The sequence below is a fragment of the Ictidomys tridecemlineatus genome, chromosome 13 (genome assembly GCF_052094955.1).
Source record: "Ictidomys tridecemlineatus isolate mIctTri1 chromosome 13, mIctTri1.hap1, whole genome shotgun sequence".
NCBI classification, from domain to species: Eukaryota; Metazoa; Chordata; class Mammalia; order Rodentia; family Sciuridae; genus Ictidomys; species Ictidomys tridecemlineatus.
Window position 1 is genome coordinate 39,411,721 of NC_135489.1, and position 13,828 is coordinate 39,425,548.

Sequence of the window (13,828 nt, forward strand, 5' to 3'; positions counted from 1 at the left end):
TTCTCAGGTGCAGTCTTCTGTTGGGTATAAAAGCTCCTTTCTCCATACTTTCAACCCCTCAGAGGTGGTGTTTCTAGCACTGCTTCTTTGGGAGCCTTCAGGGCTTAGGGTTTGGATCTAGTTCATACTGAGGTGTCATAAGGTTCCTACAGATTCTAGGATTGTTGGAAAGACATAGAACAGGACAACTCACAGCAACTTGAGTTGCAGAGATTTGCCAAGGAGGATAGGAGAGGATTTCTATGAAAGACTGTCTAACCTAATGCCCATGGGTTGACTTCAACTCATAAATATGTTCCATTTGTCCACCAGATAGACTCTTGGCTTAAAGAAAACCTGTACGAATGCCTTGGCAAGACTTGTGATGTAGTTTGACACAGACCCACCATCTCTGCAGCAACCACCTCACATCTTCAATTATTTGTACAAGCCCTGAAAGCATTAGGCTGTAGCCCTGATTGACAGGGCTTAGCACTTTGAACATGCCAAAAATTGAGTTGGCATTCATATTGGAACTTAATGCTCATTCTGCATTGGTAATTATTTTAAAAACTAGAAAATTAGAAATAGTGTTTGGTTTGCATAATCTATTAGAGCAACATTGACAAAAAATTTGTTGAGTGGTAGATAAATGAACAAACACATAAGTAAATAAGTTATTTTGAAGGCATAACATATTAATAGAATATCATGTTTTATTGATTTAGAGGAAACTACATATTTAAATAATATTTTATTAGTCATTTGTGGCAAATTCTGAATCTATAAACAATAGTAATATATATCATGGGGCAATTTTTCATTCAAACAAAACTATTTTTTTAAAAAATTTATTAACTATTGAAAATGAGTGATAACTGTTTTAAATATTGTGAATGGTCTCTTATTCTCAGTTTCTTAGAAAAGGTGCTTTTTGATAGAAAATTGGATATTGGAACAAAATGTAGTCTTAATAAGTTAGATTTGCTTTTATAAGATATCCATAATGTGTGATTTTTATAACCATTATAAGACAATTTGAGGGTGTAATGTAATTTTCATTTCATGACTTACGTACATGTTACTCTGAAAATAACATGCATTTAAAAAATTTTAAGTATAGCATTATAAATTTAGACATATCATAATATTGTCAATTATATTATTAGATGTAGGTATAGAATATACTCTGAGAAATTATAAATTGTTTGCTGAATGTAAATTTATATGTGTTTGTTTGTCTTCATATTTCTCTTATGCTTGTTTAAGTATGAAAAATGAAATTTATAACTCAACATAAAAGTACAATTAATGTCCATAGTTAGATTTCTCAGTTAGCAAGCAAAGGCACTTTAGAAGTATTATAAAAATATTTTTAAAATGTGGGAAATGAATTTTGTATTAAGTAGTTTGGATTTTATAAGTATTATTAAAATGTGTCTCACAGCCACGTACAGTGGTGCATATCTGTAATCCCAGTGACTAGGGAGGCTAAGGCAAGAGGATCATAAGTTTGAGGCCAGACTCAGCAACTTAGTGAGACCCTGTTTCAAAATAAAAAAATAAAAAGAACTAGGGATATAGCTCAGTGGTAAAGTTTCCCTGGGTTTAAGTACAAAATAATAATAATAATATTATTATTATTGGGTACAAAATAATAATAATAATAATGATAATAATAATAATAATAATAATATCACAGAGAACCTATAACTGTTGTTTGATTTATTTCAGCAATTCAAAATCATTTTCTGTTTATGCACAAAGTAAGTATAAATTGTATGATTGGTGAAATTTGTGAAACTCCACCAGACTGCTAATAAATTAGTTTGTTAATAAAATGCTATATTTCATATAAGTTGTCAGCTAATTGTTAATTCACAAGCTAATAGTCATACTTAAGTCTATAGTAAGGGAAAAAACAATTCAAATTTTCTCATCTTGATTCAGATTTCAAACAATTTCATGTAAAAAATTCCATGAGAACCCCACGTAGATGAAAATTGATCCATGTAATTTTTTAGAGTTTCATTAAACACTTCCTAACTTTGAACTTTTAATTCCTCCTGAGTTTATTAAAAGCATTTCATAAAACCTGATACCTATGTATATGTTTATTTATAGAAAATGCCATATGTTGTGCTATTGGGAAAATGTTCAAACTAGGTGTTTTCGAGTTGAGGATGTTCTTGATCTTTTTTGAAAATGTGTTGGTTATGAAAGTTTTTATCCATTGAAAATCTTAACTACATTGCTGCATTGATCTAGCCTCTTTTATCGCTAATAAATCTGAAAGTGTCTGACCAAATAAATTTAATCGTACACTGCCTTTGTCTTTTTGCTTGGATATGGAAAAGGAAAAAGAAGCATAGCAGGAGATAGCATTACTAAGGATGGGTATAATGCCCTTGAATATTTTATAGGGCTTTAAAACTCTTGGAATAGATATTGTTTGCATAAAAGATAAAAAATTATACTTACCTCAAATCTTTAGTACCAACAATATGATAATAACTGCTTTCAAATATATAAACAGAGACTAAGTATAAAAGTTCTATGAAAACAAATGTGTGAAGTACATTCAAAATGTATATTTTATGAAAAAAATGATTTTTAAAGTTTTTATTTCTTAAGGTAAGCTTTTGATTGATGGAAATAAAATACCCTTTAATCAATGAATTTACAGAATTAGATATTGCTTATTCCCTAACTTTGGTGGAAAACCAAAAAAAAAAAACCAACCAAACAAACAAAAAAACAAATGTGGCCCTCCTTTGATTTGCATTTTACCTGAGAATATACAGGATTTAAAAAAAAAAACTCTTATATAATTGTCAATGTGCAATCGAGATCTGTAGTTGTGGATTTTTTTTGTCCATGTTTTAGGAATTTTTAAATGACAATTATTAATACTAAAATGAAAAGTTAAGACTTCATTTTAGAAACATGAGCTTTTATCTAGAATTCACACTTAAGATAGATGGAGAGTTATTTCAACCAGTGAAGTTCAAGAAAAAATTTACAAACAAAATAACAAACACTCATCCAAAGTGGAAATGAAAAGATTTCCTTTATTTGCTTTTGCCTTCCTGAAAATATATAATTAGGAATTAAAGGGTAACTAAAGGGGGGATAAACTTTCAGTCTCCTCTATAATGGAAATCCATTAGGACATTTTATCCATGGTAGGTATCCTACAAGGATGTGCAGCTATTCTAGACCTACCATATTTCTCTTCTAGGAGTACCATAGTTAAGGAAAAAAAATTAAATTTCTGTTGGGGATTCAATTCCAGACCTCACTTTCTACCCTTGAGCTACAACACTGATCTAAACCTGAACTCTAAAAAAAAAACCCTCAAAAACCCTCAAAAACTCTCAACCCCTATACTAAAATTCTAAATCACTGATTCCAGATGTGATTCTTGGACCAATAGGATCAGCATCCTCCCTACACTTCGTTGGTATGTTAGAAATTCAAATTCCTGGATCCCTTGCCCATGTATACTGCAGAGGAAGCTCCAGGCTGTTTTAACCAGATCCCAGGGGGTTTCTGATGTCCGATCAAGTCTGAGAATGCCTGTCCTTGTGACATCTTTCTCCTTAGCACTAGCTCTTAGGTTTCTAGTGTGCTATGCAGCCCAGCAGCACTCAGGGTAGTGAATTCTTGAGACCCACTTCCTCCTGTGGGATCAGAATCTGCATTTTAACATGATCTCCAGGAGGTATGCATGCATTGGCAACTTTGATAAGCACTGCATGAATAGTTAAGTGAGATGAAAAGCACCAAAAACTAGTAGGTGAACATCATAGTTAGTCAATTAGAAGGAACAACGCAGGCAGCCTACGGCAGCAGGTTCATGACCAACCTACAGGGAAGCAAGTTTGTCCTGGTTCAGTTAGACCCAAATTCAGGACCTGAGGAGTCTCACCTCTCATAAGGCAGTAACTCCTCCCTCTGTATATCCTCACCGCCCTGGACACTGATTTACACTTAATTACTGGGACCACATATTGGAGGGTCTACAATGACAAAAAATAAATCAAATTTAAGAAAATCATGTATTCATTTCCACTTTACAGAGTAAATTTATTTTGATAACCTATAATTAAGAAATCATATTATTTTTGGTCAACCCTATCCAACAAATTTACCAAATTATGTTTAAAAACCAATGTAAATATCCCTGATAGTTGAGTAAAAAGTCCTGAGATCATTTTGACAAGTAGGTGCCTTGATGTAATCTTTGCTTACTAAACCAATTTATCCCCATGCATGCTCTAAAAACTTTAAATTTGTGGGTGTAGCTGACTTCTAATATCACAGGTGTGGCTAAGATGTTGTCAGAACCAGTTATTTATATTAAGCAAATATATTCTATCAAGATTATTTTTTTTGACCTGGAAATCATGCAAAAAAAGATTGACAGGTTTATATCCATTTTATTTCATTAAGAGTGGCTCTGTGCCTAGCTGAGAGACCATTATTTCCCAACCCCTTGAACTAAATGTGACCATGTTTTAAATTCTGACCAATAAGAAGTGAAAATGTTATAGATGAGACTTCTGAGTCTGTAAGGAAATTGATGATTAATTTTCCTGCTTCTCCAATTGTATTTCATAATATTTGAAACACAGATGTGATTCTCAGTGCCTGGGTGGTCATTTTCTGATCTTCACACTGGAAACCTAGGACTTCCCTGCCTTTGTTTGCTCATGTGAGTGAATTAACTTCTGTGTGTTTAGGTCAGAAAATTACAGGTTTTCTATAATTTATAACTGAGTCTAATTTGACATAGGGAGGAAACAAAGATCGTATCGAGATAAATTTTACCCAAGTCATCATTCAATGAAGCTAAAATGCTGTAAAAACTCAATTTTTAAAAATTAAGAGTTAAAAAAACTATATGGTCAATATCTTTCAGTGTTCTTTTAAACAGCCTCAAAGCAATGCAAAAAAGAGATACTAAGGGCTGGGGTTGTGGCTCAGTCGTAAAGTGCTTGCCTAGCATGCACGAGGCACTGGGTTGGATCCTCAGCACCACATAAATGTAAAATAAAGATATTGTGTCCACCTAAAACTAAAATACAAATATTTAAAAAAGGATATTAATTATTTCATGGAAATCGCACAGTGTAATGATGGGTCCCTTGGAAGTACTCTTCCATCCTCTAAAGTCAGAAAAGCCTTACTTTGTAAGAAGTCACAGATCTAGGAGCTGGGAAACTCGTATTTATTTACAAACCTGCTGTGTGATATTTATTAAGTCATTTAATCTCATTTACTTTGACCCTTCAACTCTGAGAAGTATTTTATCTGTTGGTTTACCAAATTGTGGTTGTATGTGTGAGGTGGGGGGGAGAGGGTTGGAATTGAACAAGGACCTCGTGCATGCTAGGAAAGTGCTCTACCACTGAACTACATTCCCAGATCTTTTAATTTTTATTTTGAGATACATTCTAAGTTGCAGAGGCTGGCCTCAAATCTGTGATCCTCCTGTCTCAGATTTTAAGTAGCTGGGATTATTGGCATGCACCATCACAACCTTATAATTAATGATGATGCAGGGATAATGTTGTATTAATTTCCCTCATACCTGTCGTTTGACAGGGTCTTGTTATATTTTGTTTTTAGTACTCTTTTTCTTCTCTTGCAATGCCAAGATCTAACCCAGGACCCTATGGGTGCTGAACGCACCCTTTACTACTGAGCTCCAGCATTATTGTTTTTTGAGTGTGAATAAAAATGGAATTTAATATTTAACTGTTGCATTAAACTAAAAGTATAAGTGAAAACATATTAAGTATATACATTTTTTAATTGGCACTGCTTTCTGGGTTCCCAATGGTCCAAGGCTCTGTTTCTTTTACTTGATACTTTTTTTTAATGCTTGCTCATATAGAACAGAATGAGTAAAGGTGAGTTTAACAAATAGAAATTGTGGCAGTTTCAGCTTGTGACAAATGATACCATTTTATGATTTTGTTGTGTGACAAATGGTGATTTCATACTCTAACTCACCAAGTTGGAATTCTGCTCCACATCAGAAGCTATATAAAAAGACATTTTATTTTATTTTTTAATGAACTGGCCAGGACTTCCATGAAGCTGCTGGTAACAGAAATAACAGTGGCTTAGACAGGATGCAAGTTTATTTTTCTCTAATGTAAAACAAGTTGCATTTAGGGCTCATGCAGATATTCTTAATGCTATCCAATGTCCTAGGATTCTTCTCTTTTTCTGCCCAAATATCTTTTGTACCAGTTGTTTCACAGTCACAAAATGATTAATTCAACTCCTGCCATCACATGTGTGTCTAAAGCAAAAAGAGAGAGAAAGGGGATCTCTTGTTCTTATAGAATTTTTCCAGAAGCTCCCCCACAACAACTTCTGGTTGCCACACATTGATAGACCCAGCCTGATTTTCTCTTTAAATTGGGAGCCATCTCACCACAAAGCCATGAAAAGATAATTTCGGCTTTACTATAAATTACAGCAAATTCTGATCTTGCTTGGAATGCCTGCCCATGCCTTGAACTCTGGCTCTCTGACCAGATAGCAGCCCTCTCTGAAACTTTAGAGACGCCTCCTAAATCTTGGCCTTCCCTGGCCAGATAACGACCTTCTCTGAGACTCTGATGCCTTCATAAATTCTGATGTTGGGGCCAGCTAAAATGTAAACTAGCCTTTTTTTTTTTTTTTTGTTATCTGTAACCCCACTTTGTGTAATTTTCTGGGCTGTAAAGTTGGGCTGCAATAAAGATGCGGGGCTGTCTTGTTCCCTTGGTTTTTGTTGGGAGAGGCAGCCCGGCCAGTCAAAATAATAAGCTTGCTTTAATTTGATTTTAATTGGAGTCAGTGGTCTTTTCTTGCGTCCTTGTCTAACAACATCCTTGGGAGCACTTAGTCACTTGCTCAGCTCTGTCTGCAAAGGCCAAATGAGAAATGTGGGTTTTCAGATGAGTATACCACACTGTAACTAAGGCTATCGGGTAATTCAAGGGGAGAGATACAAATCTTCTTTACCAATGTAACACTGTCCCAGGTCAATATAATTTGTTGCAAAATGTTCATTCCTTATATAATAGGTAAGGGACTGTATACTTAGAGTGGAGAAGCATGATGTTTCACTTGCCAAGTTTTATTAAATATAGCAGAACAAATACCTATTTGAAAGTTACATAAATAAAATCTCAGTATTTTTCAGAAATTAAAACCTGACTACCAGGCCAGATATGGCTTGAGTTTTTTTAAAGGATTATCTTGGGGCAGGCCTTTTACAATTTAAAAAACCGGGAAGAAATCAGTTCAATAAAAATGAGAACATTTCACCCAAATGCAAAATTTTGGCTTCTTTTGAAACATTAGAAGACCTGGTAACAGTCCATATTCCAGAAGGACACACCAATTGACTGGAGGTAACAAATACCTCCATTTAGACAGTGGACTTTGCATCTTGCCATTCATATCACAGAGAAAGGACTATTTGCTACATTATTATGACATTTGTATGATGGTTTTCTGAAGGAAATTTTAAAAGGGGGGCATACTTTCTGTATTATCACCTTTATCAAAAGTGCAATCATAAAACAAACAACAACAACAAAAACTAACCAAAAAACAGAAACAAAAACAAAACATAACAAAATAAAACACCAAAAAAAGAAAGAAAAAGAAAAGAAAAAAACTGCTCTTTTCACCCAGCCTGTCATTTTTATTATTTTTCTAGACCCTAGGGGACTGATATTGGTGACTACTCTCACTATGTGAATTTCCAGCATAAAATGAATTATGTTGCCATTTGGCATATACTATAATGCACTTCTTTATCATGTTCTTTTTATATTATTTTCTCTCCCCTTCTGACTTAGAGTGCAAATTTCATGAGAAAAGGGCCCAGGACAGTGCATGCTATACGTTTGTTAGTGTATGTTTGTTGAAGAAATTGAAAGGGCAGCTATTATGGGAAAGCATTACAGAAATATTTCCCAAGTGTTTTCTCTTTTAAAAAGTTAATGATCCACTTTGAAATTTAGGTCTTAATTTATTATTCCTATTTACCAATAAGACAACCAAAACTGAGAGATGCTAATTTCCTTAAAATCAGATTGGTAGATTTTCCCTGAGCCAGGATTTAAATACAATTCTAACTAATGATTGCCACCTGAACATTTCTTGAGACTGGCCTTCTCAGATCCATAATACAATAGAAGAAGATGCTTACAGCTTCTTAATCATAACTGAAATTCATTTCTTATGAATTTGTGTTAAATATTTCATACAATTCATACCTTTGTACTATGTGAATTTGGTCTTCAGCTAACAAATTACTGCGGGAAGAAGAAAAGCAAAACACAATCATTCTTCCATTCACAAAACTCTCCCTGAGAATTTTATAGTCATTGTACAAAATTGTGATGTTCGTCAGAAAATCAAAAATTGAACTGTCATGCAACTAAGCAACCCCTAGGCATCCTAGCACCCAAAGGAAATGAAAGATATCTGCATGCTCATATATTTGCAGCATTTTTCAGAATAGCCAAAATATGGTAATAATCTAGTTAGCTAATGATGGATGAATAGAAAAAAAAATAAAATGGAATATTGTTCAGTCTTTAAAAATGAGGACATATTGCCATTTGTAGGTATGAACTTGTAAGACATTACTAAGTGAAATAAGCTAGAGGTAGAAAGAAAAATAGTGTAAAATCTCACTTACATGTGGAATCTAAAGAAAAGTTGAACACATAGAAACAGAGAGTAGAAGATACCTGGGGCAGGGATCGAGTAAAGGAGAGAAAAGGTCAAAGGGTACGACCTACAGCTCTACAGGATGAATAACTCTAGAGATCTAATTTACAGCGCCATGCTTAATATTGTATCGTATGTTGGAATTTTGCCAATACATTAGATTTTGGGTGTTCTCACCATATACCAAAAATGTAACAATGGAAGATAATGGATATGTTAATTTACTTGACTGTGTAATCATTTCACTAAAAATATACATATCAAAACATATTTTATACCTTCAATATAAAACTATCAGTGAGTAATCCTCTCCCTGATATAACCAATGAGTTAATACCATAAAGAAATTATAAGTATATGAGGCAATATACATATCCTGATTTAATCATTCCACAATGTATACACATATTATAACATCACATGTACCTTAATAACTATAAGTAGTTATTATTTATCAATTGAAAATAAAATTAAAAATTTTAAAATTAAATAGATTGCTGTAATTAGTTATCTGAAAAAAACATTTACAATCAAATTTGTATGTGCACAAATCAAATGTTTCTTCTGAATTCCATATTCATATTGCTTACTGATTACTTCCATTTTTATTGTCCACAGAAATCCCACTCAATATTTTTAAATTATTTAACTCCTTTACAGACTAGCATTTTCTTGCTGTCCCTACCATTGTTTCCAATGACATCATCCACCAATTATCCAAACATATAATTAATCTGGAATTCTGCAATTATTCAAGCAAATGAAAATAGAAAATTAATGTACTGTGGAAGAGACAGATTTATAAATCAAATAATTGCAACACTTTGGTCAGCTGTGATAACAGAAGTACATGCCAAAGTTGTGTGTGTTCATGGAAGAATCGAGTGCTTTTTCCAACATGGAAAAGTCAGTGATGCCCTATGCAGGGGAGAAGTAGGTATTCTAGTTGAAGTAGAAGTAAAGACTCTAGCTGGGTGTAGTAGTGCACACCTGTAATTCCAGTGGCTTGGCTCGGAAAGCTGAGGCAGAAGGATCATGAATTCAAAGCCAGCCTCAGTCAAGCTACTCAGTGAGACCCTTTCTCTAAATAAAATACAAAAATAGGGCTGGCGATGTGACTCAATGGTCCGAGTGCCCCTGATTTCAATCTCCAGTACCCCCCCCCCAAAAAAAAGAAAATAAAAAGAAAACAAGCTAAAAAATCTAAAGTAGAACAAAACAAGCGAGCTAACAAGAATCACATGGGATCCTAAAGACACTGATTGAAAACAAACTTTATGCAGAATTGGTTGGAGGTGTTATGGAGCTGGGAGACAATCAAGATGGGAATCTGAAGATTAACAGGATGTGAGGGGGAGGTGGAGAGGATGCCTGGGATAACTCCCTAGTTTCCTTCTTGATTACATGAGAGGATCATGAAACCACTAACCACAATGAGGAGAGAAGCAAAACAGTTTGGCTGTGGAAGGTAATCACTTCAGCTTGGAATATTTTGAACTTGAGATATTTGTGGATATTTCACAAGTTGGAAATAAAGAATGTATTAAAAGCATCCCCCTTTGTTATTTAGGCATTCATGTAATTCATTCCCAGTACTGGGAGCTCATTTAGGACATCAGCCACCTTTTATTTAACTAAGTGACTGGTAGTGTGAATACTTCTTCCTGTAGGGATACTCCAAACATCTTTTTTTTTTCCTCTGCTCAGTTTTGTTATGAAAATTAAAACAATATGCTAGAAGGATTACTTTTTTTGAGGGAGATGTACCAGGGATTGAAACAAGATAATACTTTATCATATCCTATAATCCATCCCTATTATATATATTTTTTTTCTTGTTTAAAGATAGGGTCTTGCTGAATTACTTAGGGCCTCACTAAGTTGCTGAGTTTGGTTTTGAACTCTTGATCCTTCTGCCTCAACTTCCCAAGATGCTGGGATTACAGACATGTGCCACTGCACCCATCCTAAAGATTATTTTGAAGAGAAATAAGGATCTGTCAGATGTGTTTAAAATATGCCTTTTAGTTTTATTTTTATAAGATATGCTTTTGTTTTGTGGAACTAATTTTTTGTGTATTTAAATTTGTATTTGTACATTCTATTTTAATTATTTCACTAGATTGTATGTTTTAAAGATTCATTCATACTGCCACATGTAGGCTATCAGTTCCCAGTGACTCATAGGGTGGATCTGCCATCAGATTTTATCTATTTACTCCCCAAAGATGGCCACCAGGTTGCTCCCACCTCCCTATACCATAAACAACCCTTTGTAGATGTCAACAGGAATTTCTTTGGGTTTTATAAGAAAGAAAGAAAATGCTGGATTATAGGATATGATAAGGTATTATCTTGAACCAGTACAACTACGTTATCTCCTGAATAGTTGGTCAAATTTGTAATTCTAAAACAATGTACCAGTTTTTTGTATGTTTTAAACATTTTCTCTTCTCTGTTTTAGTTATAACAAATATGTTCTCTCAATCTAAAATCTGCCTTTGCTAAATGGTATCCTTTGTTAAATAGAAAGCATGACTTAAACATAGTCAACTGCATCTTTTAAAAATTTCTTTATAATATATGCTGCTTGGATTTTATTCCAAAAATCTTTTTCTACCCCTGGGTGATATAGATATTTTCCTATGTTGTCTTCTGTTAACTGTATGTCTTTGTCACTACAGTAAAGATTAACCCATGTGGAGGCCACTTCGGTGTTAGGTAGGAAGCAGTTTTATTTTTCTCTGAGAATGTCTGCTTTTCAGTTCTACCATGTAATCATCTCCCTGTTTCTTTGTGGTATCTGCAACCACTTTAATCAGACATTAATTCCTATTTATGCACTAGTTTCTTTCTTCTTTCTTTTTGAGTTATGAGTTAAAATGTATTATCATATTAGTGTGCAAAAAACAACAATGGAAATTCTATTTGGCCCATCTCCCATTGTATCAAATACATTCTACTACATGTCTATTATGTTTGGTATCAGATTAAAGAATTCTTACCCTGCTAAATGTGACCTTGGGCATCACTCTAAAATGTCAACAAACATTGAAAGTAGAAAATGAAAAGCAAAGAATGACATTCCAAAAAATGTTTACTACCTGGGCTGTTCATTAGCCCTGTAATCGTTTTTCATTTGCATACTCCTTGAACAAATACTTATTGTCTGCTGTGTACTGGGATAGTGCAAGGGAGACATGGGTGGACCCCCAAAAGACAGAGTACTACAGTAGTGAAAAATGTAGTATTTGGTGAGAAAGAAAAAGCTATTAATCAAGTAATTACACAAAGAAATTTAACATTGTGCCTGTGACAAGTTCTTTAAATGAGAATCAAACATTTAATGAGTTTGACCAGAGAAGAAAATAACTGATATTTATAAGGTGAATGGGAGTGAATTGGGCCAGAGAGGTGGAAGAAGATTCTAGGCAGAGGAAAGAGTACATGCACAGCACTTATGGGAGAAGGAGCTTCATGAGTGCAAGGGTGTGAAACAATACATATGTGAGTGGCAGTATTAGAGACACAGAGATATTTGCAAGTTAGGGGACTAGAGGCCAAAATGACACAGTCAACCAGAGAAGAAAACAGCTGCAAGGAAAGAAGAAAACAGGAAGATGTTGCAGTTCAATTGCCAAGAACATAAATGTTCTAGAATATGTTCCCTGTCCAGTGTGTTTCTCATCTTTAAACCCATTTAAGAAGAGAGTAACAAGTCATGATCCACAAAGAGATAGGAACAAAAACTTTTCATATTGGTAATTGCTCATCTTTATAGAATGCTGTTTATTAATTGCTTTTTCCCAAAGAAATCAACATGATCTAAATCTCAGGTAGAGAATACTGTTGTCCTGACTAGCTATTTTATCATTCTTAAGTGCTGCCCTGGGTCAGGTGCCATTCTGCCTTGTTTACCATATCATTGTCAGTGTCCAGAACAAAGACCAAGACATAATAGATGCTCAATAAATATCTGTTAGACTAGTTAATTTGTAAAAATCGGTGAACTTTTCATAATTTTAGGGACATATTCTTTCATAGCACTCTAGGCAAGCAGCATGTGAACATATCAACTACATCTATTCATGGCAGATCAGACATTGTGAACTTTCTCCACTCTTATTCAATTCAATTACCTCAGAATTCATTCATTTATTGATTGTCTTAAAAAATTGAGATGTAATATTTGTATTTTTATGGGGTATATTATGATAACTCAGTTTACATCTACAATGTGAAATAAACAAATTAGAGTAATAAGCGTTTCCTTCTCATCAAGCATTAAATCAGTGTTAGGTATTGGGAATAATAATACTCTTCCTTTCTAGATAGTTTGAAAAGTTTCAAGCAATTGTGTTAGTCATCTTTGCATAGCTGTGACCAAAATGCTTGACAAGAACAACTTAGAGGAGGCAAAATTTATTTTGGCTCAAATTCCAGAGATTTAGAACATGGTTGACTGAGTCCATTGCTCAGGGCCCAAAGTGAGGCAGCACATCATGGTGGAAGAGCATAGTGGGGGAGTGCTGCTCCATTCACAGCAGCCAAGAAGGAGAGAGAGAGAGAGAGAGAGAGAGAGAGAGAGAGAGAGAGAGAGAGAGAGAGAGAGAAAGGGGCCAAAAGGGAGATGAATGTTTCTAAGGCACATCCACAGCAGCCCACCTTCTCCAGCCACATCCCACGTGCCTACAGTTACTAACCAGTCACTCTATTTAAACTGGGCCGGACTGACCTCCAAACATTCCTGCATTATCATAGAGGTTTTGGGGGGACACAACTCATATCCAAAATATAAAATCAATAATTTCCCTACTGTGCTAAAAGAAAAAAAAAACAGAAGTAATTTCTCTACTCTTTACTGTGATTTTGATAACTCTTATTGAACTTGTCAATAGTTTGATTTTACTCAGCATCTAATTAATAAAATATTAATTGTAAGGATTGATTTATAGTTTATTTCTTACTTTACTATTCATTTATTTTATATACTTTGAAATATGATCAAAAATTCATTTGATTAGTACACTATGTTTCTGTCTTTTCTTTCTCCGTCTTCTCCTTTTCTTCTTGCGCTGGTATTAAATACAGGGCCTCC